General features: G+C 39.2%; 1 protein-coding gene and 1 non-coding gene across 3 annotated transcripts in view; both read left to right on the forward strand.

The window, feature by feature from the left end:
* RFX3 (regulatory factor X3) overlaps positions 1-19787 on the forward strand; it is a 263571-nt gene that overhangs the window by 26459 nt on the left and 217325 nt on the right. The gene's annotated exons all lie outside the window — the stretch shown is intronic.
* Positions 1418-1576, forward strand: LOC112550557. Its single transcript, XR_003094466.1, has one exon. It is a non-coding gene; the product is annotated as a U1 spliceosomal RNA (small nuclear RNA).

The following is a 19787-nucleotide window of genomic DNA, read 5'->3' on the forward strand; positions in this document are numbered from 1 at the left end:
AAATATTTTCCCCCCCCCCCCCCCCCCCCCGCCCCGCAACAGTTAGGTGTCAGGGGGTCCTCTCTTATTTATTTATTTATTTATTTAAAAAGTGAATTCGTCAATGTGTAGGAGGGCCAGGTTCATGTGCCGCAGAGTATGTCCATAAGGGTAATAAGTCAAGAAATTTGTCAGCGATAACCTCTTCCAAGTGTGTATAGGAGAGGAACATTTAAGTTAATTGCTGCCCCAATAAACAGTCTTGGCTAAAATACAGTAAAAACCCTGTTTTCTGGCATTCTGCTAGCCAGCATACTCTATTGACTGCCACCATGCGGCCACACCACCGCTATCCACCATTCTGAAATGCCGCCGTGTGCAACCACCCAACGCTGCCACTGCGCCACCACCACCCACCACCCCACATTACCGCTGCCACTCACCACCTCGCCATGTGCAAGCCCCCCCTTCCAGCTCTGGTATTTTTAGATAACTGTCATTTTTACATCACCAGCACCCAACATTCCCCACTCATGCCGGATAACAGAGATTTTACTGTATAAAGATATATCAAAATTGCATTGATATCAAATATAATGCAGAAACAATGATAAGGCTAAATACAGCATGGTGTTACCTCATATAGAGACTACTTTTGCCGTATCAGGAAAACAGACTCAAGAAATCATGCATTACAACATGCATTTCTCCCAGAAGGTAATAGGGTTCATGGCAGTGTACCGTATTTACTTGAATACAAGATTTTTCCCCCAACTGGCATGGGGGCAAAAGCATCTTGTCATATAATTGCATATAAGGACATATCACTAAATACATAGTCTGTCATTAAATTGCTGACAAAACAGCATGTGCTCAGTAATGGAAACCAACTGTGAAGTTGATTAAATGCAGCCATCATTGAGTGTGACTGTAAAACTTTTTTTTTCAGCATGTTTTACATGCCTGTAAAATGCATGGTTCACATTGGGCAACCATGCTGATGGGAACCTACCACACTTACAGGTTAGTACTGCCCATCTGAATAAGATGCATGGTAATGCCCATTAAGCACAATCCCTTTCACCACTGACTCTTTTCCAAGTCATGGTGAGCCACCACACTGAATACATTTAGACTTCCTCTTCATTCCCACAGCTGAGCTGCATCTTTCTTTCTATTTCCAATGATTCCTGTTTCTTCACCAGCCTTAAATGTCTGGCAAGCATCACCAAATATAGCCCCAAACAGTTCAGCCAGAACCCTTCTTCTGTTGCCTCCACACTCAGCCTGGTGTGTATGACTAGTGTGGCCCCACCCTCCATGAGGGGGAGCCAGACCAGGTTGCCCTGTGCCTCATCTGCATCCGGTGGGGCCCAGCCCAAATAACTATATGGCAAATCATGAGTCTTTGGCTTTGGACTAATATCATGAATAGTTTATACATATCTGGCAGGGGAACTACCATGATCAACAAGTTTTCCCAGGATGAGGTGCATCCATTGCACTCTGGGCAGGCTGACCCCTGTGAGTTTCCCAAATGTAGATAACTTGACTGCACAATTTGGTGGTAAAGGGGGACTGTCTGCGCTTTCCCCCTGCCTTGTTCATTTGGATTTTGGGTAGGAGCAGGCATGACTAGGAGTCATCTGAACGCCTTTGGGCTTGGGTCCTACATGCAGGAAGCCTGCCATGGATTTGGGTAGTATCTGAAGTCCCAGACTGATGGGTCTGGATTGGAGGGGATTTGCCTGGGAGTAATACCACACAGACTTGAATAATTTAGCTTCGCTCAGTCGATTTTGGAACTCAGAATTAATTTGGCTTTAAGCAAAAGTAGGTTGTACTATACATAAGTAGATATCAAAGTGCTGCACAAGAGCATGTTAATGGGGTAGCTGTACTAAAACCTGAAGCAGTTTCAAAAAAAGGTAACATGCATCAATTCTAGGTGAATTAAGTGTATGGGTAGCACATGCAAATTGCTATAGCTTTGTTTAATATCCAGGTTATTATTTTCAAATTTGCTCTCCCCAAGCACATAGAAGTGAGGAGCAGGGTCTGACAGTAAGGAGAGGGGGAAGGGGCTGTCAGGGGAAAAAGTTTCAGGGAAGCACAGAGCAAAGCGACTTTTTCACCCCCTAGATTTATTTTCTCTACTGTATCAGTGGGAAGGGGACAAATTAAAGGCAGATCTCCAATAATTAGATTCTACACCTGGAAAACTATAACATTTATAAATTTTGCATATATAGAATCTAATTATTGGGAGGGTTGTCTTATAAACAGGGTAATCTATTCAAATAAATATGGTAACTTTCTAAATTGATTAAAGACTACTTACATCACAGTGCAGTGTCTTAGCTGAAGCTACTGCATTAACTTTTTTCTAAAAAACACTTGAAAATAAATCTAAACAAAGGAACATTCAAATAAAGAGTCTGAATCTAATCTCATTTAATACTTGTTTTGGTTCACTGACCTTGATAGTAGAGTAACTTTTAATTCTCATTGTTGTAGAAGTGGAATCAAGCTCCGTCCAGCCTGGCCATCTTTTGGAAACAGTGGAAGACCTTTTTATTTGGGAAGACTTTTAACTGGCAGGCTTGAGCTTTCCTATTTTTATGACTTAGTTATTATAAGCTGCCCTGAACCTTTTTGGGAGGGGGTGGCATAGAAATCAAACAATTAAACTACTGCTAATAATATACTGAATAGTTTAACCTTTATGTAATAGTAAACTGTAGAGTTAAAATTAAAATTTAGATAAGTCCAGATATGTTGATTCTGTAAGCCATTGGGGTGAAGCGGGATATTTGATATGAAAATGTATGTGATTTTCCTCACCTGTCTGTGAACATGAAGGAGAACAGAATGTGGGTAGCAGTACTGCACGATGTCAGACGTGACTGTATCGGAGGATAAGTACTACCACTTTTACTATTGAGACATTATCAGCAGAGAGGAAATGAAATGATTGCATCTGAAAGAGCATCATCCATGTCTAAAAGTTATTTTGTTTTTGCAGGGGAAATAAAGGAAAAAGCATAGTTGTTTGAGAGATGAATAAGCTAAATGTAAAATAGAATGTAAATAAAGTATAAGCATTACTTAAAAAATAAAATAGTAGTAGCAAGTAAGATAAGTTTCAAAAGTGCCATTTTCATATACTTGGAAACAGTGAGGAAAGGGGAAGGCTAGAGAAGTGTGGAGGATAATATAGCTATAGAAAACACTAATGACCAATAAGACTGAAATCATGAGGTGTAATGTGTTATGATGTTGCAGCTATTTATCAAAATCATTCTTGTTTTTGAAGTATTGGTTTGTAGGGGTGTGCGAAGCGGGTCCTATTCGATTCGGATTCGGCCCGAATTAAGGACAGTGATTCGATTTGTTGATTTGGATTACTGTCCCCGATTTGATTCGGCCGAATCTGAATCTGAAGATTTGGAGAATCAGCGATTCGGACATAGACACAACTTTACAAGTTTTTTCTATATACCTTGATGTAGCAGGCGCAGCTCGTGATCACTGCCATGCTGAGGCGCATGAAGCGTCCCACAGGAGTGCGGGGGGGCCTCCACATGCTTGGGGGCGAACCTGGAAGTGTACTGGAAGTACTTCTGGTCCACTTCTGGGTCTGCCGGGGAGCGTGCTGGCCCCTTCCACCCTGTGCCTCCCCAGCTCGGCGATTGGCCGCAGGGGGCCCCCCCAGCACACTCCCCCACAGACCTGGACGTGGACCAGAAGTGCTTCTGGTCCTTTTCTGGGTCTGCTGTCAAGTGCGCTGGGGAGCCCCCCCCCCCCCCCCCCACGTTTTTGTGAGCACACCCATGCTTCTGTGGGACACTCCATGCGCCCCAGCATCGCAACACTCACAAGCCCCTGCTACCTAGAGGTATGCAGAAAAAACATTTAAAGCTGTCTCTATGTCAGTATCTTTCCGAATCGATTCATAGGGTTCCGATTTGATTCAGAGAGATTAAAGGGTCCTCTGATTCGATTCGGAGATATGGCCACCAAATCAGGCCAAATCGAATTGGGGACCGAAGCTTCGCACAGTCATATTGGTTGGGGGTGTCAAAGTTACTTTCATATTTTTCTGTTTTGTGTAAAAATGTTTCCAGGGACACACTTACCTCAGGCAATTATTCATTGTTTGATTTCATTCAAATTGGCGTGTGTAGAAATGTCTAGATGAACATTCTGTCTTATTCATCTGTTCTGAAAAACAATTCATTTGCTTTCCTAATGCATGCTTACCTTTTTTAAATCTTTTTTTTGATGTTATGACTTCAAATTTGATTATTCTGTGGACCATAGCAAGAAATAACAGAAGTGATTTTAATTCCATTAAATTGATGTTAGTGAAAAAGCTAAGTAAATCAACAGATGTTTATAAAGTGATTGTATTGCTATATTTTCAAAAATATTAAAATACTAAATGTTGCCAAGTAAAAAAACCACATTTATTATGAGGAATATTGTTGTCCTTTAGGTGAATACAAACCAGAATTAATTTTCTGGGGCTCAGCTGTTATTTAAATGTTACTAAAGCATATATGATGTTCACCTTAAATGAAAATGTACAATGTTCACTCTGGGTTCATGTTCTGTATATATGGTAAAATTATCTTCCAGTAAGAATGAAGAACATAAATGAACTGTCTATATGCTTAATTAAATACTAAGGGTCCAATGTAATGGGGCTACATTAACCCCTCCCTGCATTACATTTAATCAGATAGGAAAATACCATTTTTGCATTTTATGTTTATGAGTAGAGATTATCTCTGAATATGTCAGTATCTTTGGGGGGAAAAATGCACTGATACAATGGGTACAACATAAAACTCCTAAGCCTTTTCTTCATCCAGATTGGATGAAATTAACGTCATGTTAATGACCATTCCAAATGGCAAATGAAGTGTTGATTCATGCATGTTCCTGAATAATATGATAATAGAAGGAAATGCTTTGGAAATTCCTCTTAATAACTAAAAACTATTAAAAAATTAACTTAATAATGAGTTAATAAAAGCATGTTCAGGAAGGGAATCTGGCAGAGTGTGTCTCAACCTTGAGGACTGGGGACAATGTATGCTTTTCGAAAGTGTGCTCTGTGTAAAGATAGGTGAAGACACAATTATGTGCATCTCTTTTGCATCTTGTGGTCAGAAATACAACTTTATAATGCCAGTGGAGCTTAAGGATTGGGCAGGGGTAGAGGGTGGAGGGAGTTATACTTGTGGTACAGTAGAAGGCTATACTGTTAATTATCTTGCAGCCATGAACCTGTTCCTTGCAGAAAAATGCCTGCATGCTAAAAATTGCAGTGGATCCAAGGAGTTATTACTGGATTATAATATTCATTAAGAATCATGTTTGAAAGTAAATGTAAAGATATTTTTAAAGTTTTTTTGTTGGTATGCTATTCCACCCCAAATCATGAAAGCGTGATCAGTGACTGTTAGCGTCAGCTATATATATCATTTGGGAAAAAAGTGATAGAGCATAAGCTCTAAAACCAATTATATGTTGCTGACATCCAGATATATACATCTCATTTTCCAAATCAGTGCCATCACAAGAATTTCACTGTGTATATAGAGGAGAATCAGTATTTTCATGAAGAATAGTTTGATCACATTTTAGCCTAAGAAGAACATAGAGAAGTAGGGATGGAAAGGACCTCCAGAGGACATCTAGTCCAACCCGCTGCATGAAGCAGTATCATCCCTATCCAAACCATCCCATACAACCACAGTCTAAAGTCTACATAAGACTACACTCAACCCTGACACAATATAGACCTGACATCCTAACTTACCACTGGTAAAGCAGGGAAACTATGGGAGCCACTGTGCTGCTTCTATAAAATGTTGTCAGTATATGCTTAAGAGGTCCCAGGCAGAGGGCCACACTCCGGTACAGAGGAAGGCAAAAAGCCCTATAGTCTGTACCAATCTGATCATGGGGTAAAATTCCTTCCTGACCCTAAACATGGCAGTCGGTCTGATCCTGAGTGGGGAGTAAGAAAATACCCATAGTAGAAAATAGGCATATATATGCCTACATCATCCATGACCAGTGGCTGTCCAACCACTTCTGAACATCTCCAGTAATGGAGAGTCCACAACTTCACTAGGCAGTCTATTCCATTGCTTCTCTATTCTAACAGTGATGAAGTTTTTCCAGATCCTCAGTCTAAATTTACTTTGCTGCAACTTCAAGCCATTAGTCCATGTCCTCATCTCTGTAGCAAGAGAGAAAAGGTGCTTTCCCTCTTCTTTATGCCAGCCCTCCTTTTCATGGCAGCCTGCAGTGCCCCCTGCCCTATAGTTTTGCTAGTTAGTTTGAACTAACATTAATCCTGAATTTTAGGTTTAGATGGGGCCTCTCTACCAATTTATTAATGTGGTTAAAAAAATGCATGGTTATTTTGTTTGGTTTTGTATTAAGCCTAGATGACAACTTGGTTACAGTGGTGATTTAAAAAGGAAAAAAACCTTTATAATTGCAGTTTCTTTGGAATCTTTAACATTTCCTCCCAGATTGGACCAGTGTGACCTGTATTTTTTTCACATCTACAGAGGTTACTGTAATTCTTGCTTTCATGTTTAGTCTCCAATACAGTGCTCCACTGTGTGTAGAATGCCAGCACCTGGATGAATCGGACCACTGTGAGCATGACTTTCTTTCTTTCTCTCACATTCTTTCCCTCCTCCCTTCACCAGTGTGGAGTCTGCTTTTGGTGTCCTGTTAAGGTGTTGGTCTTGATTTTTCCAGGGTAGTGGTGCCAGACCTTCCAATTCTGCAGGTAAGTGGCACAAGATTGGTCTGTGGGTGTGATCCCATGCTCCAGTGCAATCCTATGGGTCTGATTTTGTCTGTGGAATGATTCCATTTGTTGGAGCAGGGCTACATTTTCTGGCTCTCAAGGTCCAAAAATTTGACAGCAGGAGAGGGGCAGTTAATACTACCACTGCTGTCAAATTTCTGGACTCGTGGGAGTCCCATGTGTTCGATATTGATTACCATTGTTCCAGGCCATCAGTGGGTTAGGACCTAGCTTCGTCTGTGATCTTCAGGGATCCTGGTTTTCCCTGATAGAAGATCGCAAATTCTTTGATTAAAAACCCCCCAAATCCGTGATTAAAATGAAATGCCCCTCACTCTCCCCCACAGCCCCCCGGCCCTGCCCAACTCCCTCCCTCTCTCCCTATGGGGGCCTTAATTCCCCCCTCTCCCCCCCCACTTTATCTGTGAGATCTGCTTTCCAGGCTGCCTGGTGGCCACGTGCATATACATGCACATGGTACCCCCCTGCCCGATCGCCCTCCTCCCAGCCCCTTGCAGACGAACTCTGCAAAACTGGAAAATATGCGAGTTTCTCCAGTAAAGGGTAAAATCCATGGTTTTCTCTGTTTTCCCATTGGAAACAGAAAATCTGGATCCCTGGTGATCATATCTCCATTCCACCAGGACAGTTACATTCCTGTGGTACTGTGTAGTTTTCACAATGTAGGGCAGTATGAGAAACAGGAAGTTGTTTTCATTGTTATGAACTGGCTGTGGAGTGAGCCATGTAAGGAAGTGGACTAACCAGGAGTGTAAGCTGCTTTAAAGCTTACTCTAACATTCCCTCCTCCCCACACCATTTTGAGCGGACTCTCCCACCATTAATAGATAAAAAATAACATACAGCAGTGACAAACCAAAATCCACTAAATACATTCAACCCAAGATGAGTTCCCTTTCTTGGAAGATCAGAGACGATTTTAGAAATCTTGCAGTAAAAATACTACAGGGCTGGTTACTATACAAAATACTTAGAATGGTAGGAATCAGGTACCTGAGCAAATTTAAAAAATGCTGGAGGGAGATAAATGCTGAAATACCTTTAACTTTCCCTTTGGTACCTTGGAAAATCTCATAATTAAATTATGTAAAAGCAAGTTTAAAAATGCAGACATTTTCAAAATTATATTTAGGAATTTAGGAACTAACTTCTGGTATTAAACATGATTTAGGACTAGATATTTTAAAAGTATTTAGATGCTTTTAAAAATTATACAACACCTAATTCTCCTCAGAAGCTAGTGGAAGCTTAGTTTAGCTGTTTCTCAGCTGATTTTTTTTTTTTCTAGAGAATAGAACAGTCCACTAGTGCTAGGACAGTAGAGGCCAACCTGGTGTATGCATGCCACAAGCTGCACATAAAACCTCTGCGTGTGGCATGTGGCAGACCAGGGAAGAGACAGGCAGCACAGTGGCAGATAGGGTAGGGAGTAGAAAGCAGAGTAACAGATTGAGCAGAAAGCAAAGCAGCAGATCGGGTAGGGAGCACAGGGCAGGCAGCAGAAAGCAGAGTGGCCAGTGGAGCTGGAGAAGGGAACGTGAGTAGACCTGAGTGGGGATGTGGGGTTAATTTGTGGCATATCTGCCAAAAGGGTTGTCATCTCTCCCTCCCTCTCTTTCTCTCCTCTCCCCCCCACCCCCACCTGTGTGTGGTGGACCTTGCTAGACTACTATCTCCAGTATATTTATTTGACTTGTATCCTCCCCTCCCCACAAAAAATGTTCAGGGCAGCTTACAGGATAAATTATAAAAACACATAAAATATATTAAAATAAAACAGTAAATTAAAACAGCTTCCCACACAATACTTTAAAATACATTGTGTACTTACCATGAATGCAGAGGTTTCATAGCTATGTCTTATCATGGGCTCTGGCAGCATGAAGCTGTAGTAAATGGGAGCAGCTGCTAAGGTGTAGTTATTGCAGTATTAATCCATGCAGTTAAGCAGGTGTCCAAAACTTTTTATGGGTTCTTGCTTGTAAGTTGAAGTGGCTGAATTTTCTTCTTTTTTTAAAAATCACAAAATACAACATACAAAGCCATTTCAGGGTAGACTCAGTCTAAAGGCAGTGGGGTTTTGGGGACCAGCTTTGGCCTGTGTTGTCCTCATCTGTGTTTCATAATGACTCAAATATTTGCCATTGACCCCTTCTTAGCAAAGACTGAGAGTTGCTGCACTTTTCTTCTGTTCCCTGTGCTTGAAAGGATCCTTAGGATATCAGGAGTTGAGGGTGAAGAAACCATGTGGATCTGGGGTGTGGGACAGCTTGGGGAAGGCCACATGGTGTGGGGGTCATATGGAGTGGCTATAGGGGGGTGGGGAAGTGTAGTGCAAGGGAGACTGCAGTGGCAGGGGAGACTTGATATCCTAAGTGTACTTGATTGAACCAAAACTGAGCAAACCTGAAATCAAAGGTGTCTAACCAAAAGGATTCTAAGCCTCATAAAAGCTGCTAATGACTAAAAGTCCGCTGGCCAATTTGGTACCATCTGCCCTTTAAAATTTTAAACATTGTTAAGAAGAAAATTATAGCTTAAAAGTGATTAACAATTTTTTTTGTTAATGTTTTATCTTAAGACAACATGTACAACCGTGTACACAATTTAGACGGAGTTGTCTTATTTCAGTTTAGTTATATGGTGAATAGATCTGGCTTAAAAATTATTACTGTCCCATAATGCATAACTGTCACGCTAATAAAAGAAGCAGTTGTACAATGGCTCAAAGCAGGAGGGAGATTCTCTCTCATTTGAATATGCATAGTCAAATGAGAGAGAGAGAGACTATGTAATTCTTAATAATGACATTCATTTTAATGTAAACAGAAACATGGAAAACCTCTTATCTCTTGGTTCTTTGCTTTAAAAGTAGTTTCAAACTTTTTTTGAAGAGTCAGAAGTGTTCCATCACATTTGGGAAAATGGGTTAATTTGACATTATTCAGTTAAATCAGTGATCTTAACAACATGCAAATGCAGTCCTTTGAAGGGTGTCATGCAATAGTGTGTAATATTGGTACTGTTTGGTCTGCAAGCACCTACACAGGATACACAAGATAAACCCAGAGATTTCAAATAGAAATCCATAGCATTCAAAACATTCTGACCTGTTATGATCTTTCTCAGTTCTTTGCAACAGAATTGTTCTAGTATTTTTCCATAGTAAAAAATATGTGAAAGCTGGAATTTTCTGAGGGGTGCCTTGAGTCTAAAAAGGTTGAGAACCACTGAGTTAAGTCATGTTAAGGCATCTTGAACAGCTTATCTTCATGCTATTATTAGCACAATCTTGGTGTTTAAAAAACCATATTTTTATGTGGCTATTTTTCAGTCTTTTATTAGGCCCTCAAAATTTGTAATGTTTTTGAAATCCCTTTTTTTAGTTGTATGACCATTTTGAAGGGGTTTTCTTACTATTTTTAATGACAGTAAACATCACTTTGCTGATATTCAGTATTCAGGATCTTTGGTTTCCTTTTCTATTGCTTTCAGCTTCTATGAGTTCTCCACTTGCTTCTTGCTTATTAATTTTATTTAAAGATTCCTGCATCAGGTTATCTATATGTCAAGCCTTCTGATGGAACCCTCCCTATGCTTCCAAATTTGATAAGAAAGATACTTTGCTCAGGATTGTGGTCTTAGATGTGTCTAGTTAAATTAGTTTTCTCTGTGGAATAATTTACCCTTAGAATTCTTTCTTTTTATGCAAATAACTGGTTTATCTTCTATCAAACTTTTGAAAAATGTGATAAATTTAACTAACAAAACCCAGGCGTACATTTCTATCCACTCTGCAGTTCACTTTTAAACTCTTCTGTGAAAGGTTACTTATTTATATTATTTTTAAATTATGAATATTTTCATACCAGGCATAATATGAACAGATAGAAGAGGAAGTATCATGTCTCCATCTATGGGAATTCTTTTTCACCTCATTGATCAGTTTTACTTTCTTTGTGTTGGGCTTGATCATTAGGAAAAAAGTTTCGATTCATCTTTATGGCAATGTATGCGTAAGAGAAAACAAACAGCAAATTCATCAAAGTATTATGTAGCTGTTGGTCAAACACTATTTCAGAAAGCTCTAAGCTTTCTGCCTTAGTCATTTTTGCCCTCCCACCCATAAATCTTTCAAGAATTAAAAGCAAAGTTCCCCCACACTGAATTTTCTAAAGAGCTCTAGAAACAGCACAAAAAGAGAAGGTGGAATCTGGAGGAGGAAAATTATTTTAAAAAGAAGAGTAATAGAAAGGAAGATAAAGCATTTGTTTGCTTTAAAACCCTCCCCAAAAAAACAAACCCAATCTTAATTTTAAAATAAAATTTACCCCATCATCCGTTTCAAATAAAAAAAAGAAACCTGTAGTATTTGCTTCCAGTTTTTAGAATTTACCAGGTTGATTCCTTGTGTAAATGATTATATTTTCAATATCATTTAACAAAACTGTTTTAGCCTTTCAACTGTTTCAGTTTTTATATAAAAATACCAAGTTCCAGTTAATATGTATGCCTTTAAAATTAAAGTGGCTATGCGTAAGAACTGCTGAAATTCTTTACTAGTCAGGTCATATATTTCTTACTGAGAATGAGATTGGAGTGGTATTTTCTGACACATTTCCAAGTATATATATTTTTCAGAATGAGTATGATTCTCAGTATATCAGACTGTAAATTACCAGTATTTTCTTGTATTCCTAAAACTAACTCTGAATACTTGATTTCTGGTATGACTTTCAGAAGTACAAAACACTGTAATTGTAAGTCAAAAACAAAACCAAACCCTCAGGATATTTTAATGTTAGTAAAAATGCTATACATAATATTCTTAGCCTTGTATTGTCTATAAACTTGTATAAGGCTCTTTGCTAAGACAGTACCAAAGGACTGAAGTAATTAGTCCAATGGTTCTCTTTCTGAACATAAATGAGACATTGGTCAGGTACAAACATTATACTTTTACTGGTATAAGTAATTAGAAACTGTAATGGAACAGAAGTTTGGCGCACGCAGACCGGTTTAAAAATTGCAGAACCTGGTCTAAGATTTGCCTCCCACATCAAAGGGTGGACGTGTGTTTTGTTTGCTACCAATCTAAACTGTCCTTATTGAAAACAGCGCAATTTAGATCGATTCTGCCTTATGCTTTTTGAATGTCCGTACCTAGCCATTCACTTTAGTGCTCTTCCTCTTTCGGGTGACTTGCAAAAGCCAAAAAAAAAAAAAAATTGTAAGGGTTCTTCCCAACATGAAATCATTTAGAGTCAGTAGGAACGTAGAACCACATTTTTTGTATTTGGATAAAAAGGAAAACAAACAAAAGAAATATGGCTCATTTACGTGGCAGAAAACAAGATATTGTTCTTTTTTAGGGTGTTCAGAGCCTGTAGTCCAACCATAAATACTAGTCATCAAAAAAACCCCTTCCAATCAATGGTAGTCAAGGGGTCGATGTCCTCCATTGGTCTGTGTTAGATTAACTATTAACAGGTCACATTTTAATGTGCTGCTTGCTTCCTACTACAATTCTGTAGTAACTTTCCTCCTGCCATTGTCCTGATGAGTCTTAGGGGCATTGCGTGCACTGCTATATACTACTCTTGTCAGAAAAGCCATGCTGAAAATCACCTTATCTCCACTGCTGTTACAGGTTTGATTCTTCCTTGCTGGAAACACGATTCTTATCTACCTTCATGAGTAATCTTAGAGGCATGTTCCAAGCAGGGGAGCATGGAACAAAAGAGGATCTTGAGATGTAGAAGCTTTGTTCCTGAAAGAGAGCCCTTATGTAAGACAAACTTCTCCTTTCCTATCTGTTGAGATTGGAATTATGGGGTGTAATCTCCTGGATCACCCCATGTTTGTCAGTAGTAGATTTTGGCTTGGAAACAAAATCTAACGCCCATTTATGAGTACAATAATAGTAATGACATGTTGTTATTTATACAGTCAAGACAAACACATTTCAGCTGAAGCAACAAAATTCTGTAGGTGGAATTACTGGAAAATAATGTTCTAATTAATTTAAATTAAATTAGCCATAGCTTACTTTTCCTCTTCTCTCTTATAGAACTCTCATTTGGGGCCAAACTGTTGCAGAATATATTAGATTTTACTGTAGGGTAAGAGCTAACATTTGGGCAATTACTGTGGAGCAGCTGATGTTAAAAAAGCTTCATTCTCCTTGGAGTAATTTGTTCCTGTGCCCATGCCCAAATCTTATAGGACTGTGCTTCTGCTGAAATAACAGACTAATGTGAATTTCTAAACAAATATAATTATTTCAAATACTGTGGAGCAACTGTTATAAAAAGTCTCTGATGTGACAAAAGCAATTTTTTACTCTTATTCCAGAATAAGCGGTCACATAAGGACTTGCACCAAAAAACTAAATTGTTATAAAAATGGGTGTAGATTAGTCCTCTACTTTTTCAGCAACCTTCTGCTTCATTAAAGTTGTTTGGTTTGGCATACCCACTTAACTGTATTAATGTATCAGGAGTTTGCTCATACTTTCTAAATAAGGCAAATCTTAAACTTTCATAATGTGAATTATATGTAACATCTAGAAGTCAATTATTGCTCTGTTAGTTGGGAAAAAATCTTGTACCTGGTAATGTCTTTAAATTTTTAGAATTGGCTGTTGGACATCGCTGTGTTAATTGTTTAAAAGTACCCATTTTGGTTGTTATAGGGTTAGCATCCTGGTCAAGTGAGTGGTTAGTTGACCATCTATTATTTGATCACAGTCAAATATTGTTAGTATTCTGTGAAGCCTTTGTATGGGTGGCAGCCTATCTTTCTATTGCATTATTCTCTTAAGAAGGGCAGAAGGACCACGTGCCTTGCATCTCAGTACTGCATGAGTCAGGACATGCACACTCACTCCGTTTAGTAGCAGGCATCCCCTGCCCTGCACCTCTTGAGCTCTCCCAGGCTCCTTTTTATTCTTTCCCATTAAGCTGTGTGGGGCTCCTGGATCTACATTGTACTGAGGAAAGCTAGTCGTATAGAAAAGCTTCTCCTACTGGCCATCTGCTGTGACTGCAGGCATATCCAAATATAAACAGCAGAATGCTTGAAGAGTTGGCCTTCTGCCCGCTTAACATAACTGCATTTTAAAAATTGACTTTTGTCTTCTATACTTTCCATGTGTGTCTTATTTCTGGGGTTTTGGGATAAAAGCCAAAGGAAAGAACTGTTCAGTCTTGAATATCATTTACATTTACAGTTACCTAATATTGATGGTTATAAATGTTCATTACAGTTTTTTAGAATTTAATTTGTTTCACAATGGCAGTTATCTAACATGGTTTTTATAATTAGCATAAGTACCTAACCAACTGAAGATTAAAGCCTCTCTTTCTCTTCTGATAATTAATGTTTAAATAATTTGACAATTTTGTCACAGCGTTTGTTCAATTGACCCAGTATTTGTTTGATAATCAAATACCAAAATCTAGGTTGATATGGTTGCTTCAATGCATAATTACTTCAACCATGGTGCATGCGAGAAGACAGTTCCAGTTTGAGGTGGGTAAGTAAAGCGTCATCAGGGTATAACGGTCACTTAATGGATATTATTTATGGTAATAGATTTGAGCAATGAAAATTACACTGGATGTGTCAGTTGATAGGACTGCATCATAGAAAGCAACAGAAAGCAACTCTTGACTGGTTGAAATAGTTGTGATGTCATAATCTTGCTATGCAACAGTGAGTTTGTTTATAGAAGGACAGCTCGAGGTTAGAGAGTCAGTGAGCACATACAGCCACTTGGGCAGCTCATCAAAGAAAGCAAAGGATGATAAAGTTCTGTGAGTATAGGACATTGCTTAGAGAGAGGTGCCTTTGATTTTCCTGGAATATAAAGTAGGTTCCCACATTCTTTGTTGAAGGGTGGAAGCAAATTCCCACACAGTACTTTAAAACATATTGTATACTTACTGTGAATGCAGAGGTTTCATAGCTATGTCTTACCATGGGCTCTGGCAGCATGAAGCTATAGTAAATGGGAGCAGCTGCTAAGGAGTAGTTATTGCAATATTAATCCATGCAGTTGAGCAGGTGTCCTCAACTTTTTATGGGTTCTTGCTTGAAAGTTGAAGTGGCTGAATTTTCTTCTTTTTTAAAAATCACAAAATACAACATACAAAGCCATTTCAGGGGAGACTCAGTCTAAAGGCAGTGGGGTTTTGGGGACCAGCTTTGGCCTGTGTTGTCCTGATCTTTTGTGTTTCATAATGACTCAAATATTTGTGCCATTGACCCCTTCTTAGCAAAGACTGAGAGTTGCTGCACTTTTCTTCTGTTCCCTGTGCTTGAAAGGATCCTTAGGATATCAGGAGTTGAGGGTGAAGAAACCATGTGGATCTGGGGTGTGGGACAACTTGGGGAAGGCCACATGCTGTGGGGGTCATATGGAGTGGCTATGCGGGGGTAGGGAAGTATAGTGCAAGGGAGACTGCAGTGGCAGGGGAGGTGTTGGTCTTTGGCTGGAGCTGCCACCTGTTGCTGCCACTGCTACGACTATTTTATCAGGGCCTGAGCTGGAGCCAGAGCTGCTGCAGGGGAGAGAAAAGGTGCCGGGGGTGGAGGCACGGAGGAGGGGAGTTGTTGAGGCGGGGCGGGGAAGCATGGGGTAAGCTGCTTGCTCTTCCTGCTGCTGCTTCCCTTGCCATTTGCCTCCCCCAATTGTTTCTGTACTTGATATCCTAAGTGTACTTGATTGAACCAAAACTGAGCAAACCTGAAATCAAAGGTGTCTAACCAAAAGGATTCTAAGCCTCATAAAAGCTGCTAATGACTAAAAGTCCGCTGGCCAATTTGGTACCATCTGCCCTTTAAAATTTTAAACATTGTTAAGAAGAAAATTATAGCTTAAAAGTGATTAACAATTTTTTTTGTTAATGTTTTATCTTAAGACAACATGTACAACCGTGTACACAATTTAGACGGAGTTGTCTTATTTCAGTTTAGTTATATGGTGAATAGATCTGGCTTAAAAATTATTACTGTCCCATAATGCATATCTGTCACGCTAATAGAAGAAGCAGTTGTACAATGGCTCAAAGCAGGAAGGAGATGCTCTCTCATTTGAATATGCACAGGGTTAGAGAGTCAGTGAGCACATACAGCCTCTTGGGCAGCTCATCAAAGAAAGCAAATGATGGTAAGTTCTGTGACTCTATGACATTGCTTAGAGATGTGTCTTTGCTTTTCCTGGAATATTAAGTAGGTTCCCACTTTCCTTGTTGAAGGGTGGGAGCAAATTCCCTTGTACAGCAGAAAACTTATAGTCTATGGTAATGAGAATTCATTGTGTCACCGTGATATACACATCATTCCTTATTGAACAGTTGCATTTATGGACGACTTTCATGGGTAATCATGTACACCCCTAGCCCTAGAGGTTCCATCATCTGTTTTTGGCTTTGGCTGCCATAGATCTAACAGGGGCTCTTGTTTCTCCCCTTTGTTGCCTGGAGAGTAAAGGTATGGGACAGACTAGTAGTTCCTCAGGCTAGGTTGAAAAGTGGAACAGCTTGTACAGTCAGTCATTTCTCAAACTGAGCTCCATTGGATTGTATTGTAAATTGTACTAGGTATTAGTGTTAGTTTATTGTTGGTAAGTTGGTTTGTGTAAATAACATCCTATCTTTAGGATTGGTACTGGTATGAGGTGGAGAGCCCTTTTGGCAGAGGTAGTCACCTACTTTTAAGATTTGTTTTATCTTATTGAATGTGGCTGTCCTCTTACAGTGGTTTTCAACCTTTCTAGAATCAAGGCATCTTTTGATAGACTCAAGGCGCCCACCCATCAGTAGTTTCAAGGCACCCCTTGAAATATGCCAGCTCTTAGTTAATTTCTTTTTGAACGACAGAAAAATAGTAGAACAATTCTTCCATGGCAAAGAACTCGGAAAGACGTCAGGTCAGAATCTTAGGGTTTATTTTGTCAATTCTGTTTGCACACCTAACAGTGTTAATGTGTAGCACCCTTGAGTGGATCTCAAGACATCCCAGGTTGTCTTGGCACCTTGCTTGAGAATTGCTGCCTTAGAAGATGGCCAGCTTCAAAAGTCATTCTTGCTTAGGATAAAGCTGTATTCTAGCTAGATTTCTTTTTCTTTTTTTGTTCCTTCTGGGCAGTTAGGTTTTAAAATGCTATTATTAGATAGATATCTGGGGATTGACTCACATTTGTGGTGATCATCACAGTTGCCATCTGACTTTTAAACTCTCTCTGTTAAAAGTAAGCTGAAAGTAGCTGGTCTCTGCAAATCCTACACTCCTTTTGGCAAAAGATACAGATTCTAAGTACTCTTACGACATATGTAAGACTTTTTACCATTCTGTTGAACAGAAGAGAGAAATCCCCATCTTGCTGGCAGAAGGAAGAGGGGGGAGAAAAATCCCAAATATCCTTAGAAGCCTACTGATACTTTCTCAAGGCATGAATAGATGTTTTGTGAAACACCAGAACAAACTGGTGAGTAAATGCCTAGTTCTGGTACAGTGCAGTTGTATCTGTTGTAAAAAGTACAATGTTGGTTTTATCACATTCTTCATGAATTATACCCCCCAAATAATCTGTTAGACATGAAGATGGAGAGATGTTAACATGTCTTGTTCTTTGTCCTCTGCTGGAAAAATCCAAGTTATATTTTCAGAAGTCATCCTTTCACATGTCTTCAACCATCACTTACCTTTCACATCACTTCAGTCATCTTCATTACCACCGGACCTAAGGTTTTTGGTCAGTCAAGGGAACATATTACTGGAACTTTGGGAAATCTCATTTGCAGAATGTTTCTGTCTTTGAATCAAGTTATGCTGAACAAAACCACTTTACTGCTGTATGAAAATAAATAATGAGGCTCAAGATTATCTCCCATATGCAAAAAGAAAAAAAAGTGATGGTGTTTGTAGGAGTGTAGCATTCGGCACCAGGTTTACATTATAACATATTTGTCAAACATTTGGAGAAAATAGGCTAAACTGAACATTGTCTTCAATTCATCAATGCTCAGTAAACCCATAAATTATCAATATTATCTTTCAAAAGTGGGACTTTCCCACTGTAGAACTTTTCGTCCCAATGTAGATCAGAGAATGCATTGTTGTTTTTTTTTCCCCCCCCCCCCCCCCCCGGAAGTGGTTTCAGTTGAAGATCTTTGTCCTAATGTCCTGGCAATGGACCTAGCAAAAGACCTGGTATGTGCATACCTACTTACTTTGTTGATTTCTTAAATTTAAAAGACAAGCAGGTAACAGCTACTGTTGATTCTGATTGTGCCTGCTTATCTCCAGTCCCTGGAGCTATAGTGGATCTCAAATCAAACACCAATTTTTCTACCTTATTCTGATTCTAATATTTTAAGATGAAAAGAGGACTCTCCACTTAATTCTGCCTCTTCATCTGTCTCCTTAAATTATGTAGAAAAAACATACTTGAGAGATGTCCAGAATACTTTGATTAGCTTCAGAAAGAAGTCTGTTGGATGCATCCACAAGGTTAAATGGAAAAGGTTTGCTTTTTGGACCCAGTAATATCAATTACTACCATTCACTGCCTGTACTTGATTATTTTGTATTCTCTTCTGGACTGTTGGTAAATTCAAATAAGTTTCATTTTACAACCATGTCTACATACTATATATACTATCAGTGTTTACGGTATTCTTGCAATGAGCTATATCTGCATTTCTAAAAATTACAAGAAATATTTCCACCAATTAAGGAACCACCTCTGTTTTGGGTATTATATTGCTTGAGATGGTAACCTGTGACCCAACATCGATACGTTCTGTTGGAACATCTTTCTGTGAAGACTTTATTTGAAGTGGCTATTACATCTGCACAAATAATAGGAAAAAACACGCTTCAAAATCACACACATTATGCTTTTTCTGCTTTTATAGGCACAAAGTTTTGCTCAGGACTCGCCCCAGTTTTTTTTTTTCTGAAGATTGTGTAAATTGGCATTAATCAAGCAGTACATTACCAGAGTTTTCCCCCCCAAAATGACATTCTTAGAAAGAATGTTATGCCCTCTAAATGTAGCTATAACATTGCTTATTTATACAGGTTTATATCTTTAGATCAACTTTCAGGTAGCTTGTGCTGAAAGAGTTAAAGGGCAATCTCCAATCAGAAATTAATAAAATGGATTTCTGAATGTGTTACTATACTTTGTTAGAAACAAGCTAATCACATTTCCTCGGTTCAGATTAAAACTCATTCTGTTAGATCTCAGGAAGTTTCAGTGGTCTCTTTCAGAGGTACCCCAATTTAGGAAATTTGTAGAGCTGTCATTTGTTCAGCAGTACAAGATGAAGATCACCAAACTATATGTTTTAGGGCATAGGAAAGACAGCATTTCAGTCGAAATTAGTTCAAGACTCCAGTACTAACTTGTTTCAGTAGAAGCACTGCTTGAGAATCTTCATGAGTGGAATACAGATAGACAGCTACTGAACAAACAGAGCTTATTTGCTTTACAGTATCTGATGTTCTTTGAGATGTGTTGCTTGTATGTATACCACAATCTGCATCTTTTCCCCTTGTACATCAATATCTTTGTATACCTCACTTTCATTTAGTAAACAAAATGAGATGCACACTTGCATGCAGTGTGTTGGGTGGTTGCGGGGGATAGGAGAGGGAGGAGGAGGGGGAGGGCGAAGGGAACTGTGGTGGGCCAGGGTAACTGCTTGATCACTAAAAGAGTTCAGTCTCTAGTCATAGGGGCACATGATTTACCTGTTAATTAAATTCAAATAGACAGTGCATCTAGATTAGTGGTGCTCAACTTGCAGCTTGGGAAGCCTGTGTGAATGGCACATTGCCAGTATGTCAGCATAGGCTCTGGCCAGAGCCACTGCTTTTGCACAGCTTTGTAGTCCAGGGGGTGAACATTGTCACCATTTGCCCTCTCCTGCTG

This window comes from Alligator sinensis, unplaced genomic scaffold (assembly GCF_000455745.1).
Source record: "Alligator sinensis unplaced genomic scaffold, ASM45574v1 scaffold392_2, whole genome shotgun sequence".
NCBI lineage: Eukaryota > Metazoa > Chordata > Crocodylia > Alligatoridae > Alligator > Alligator sinensis.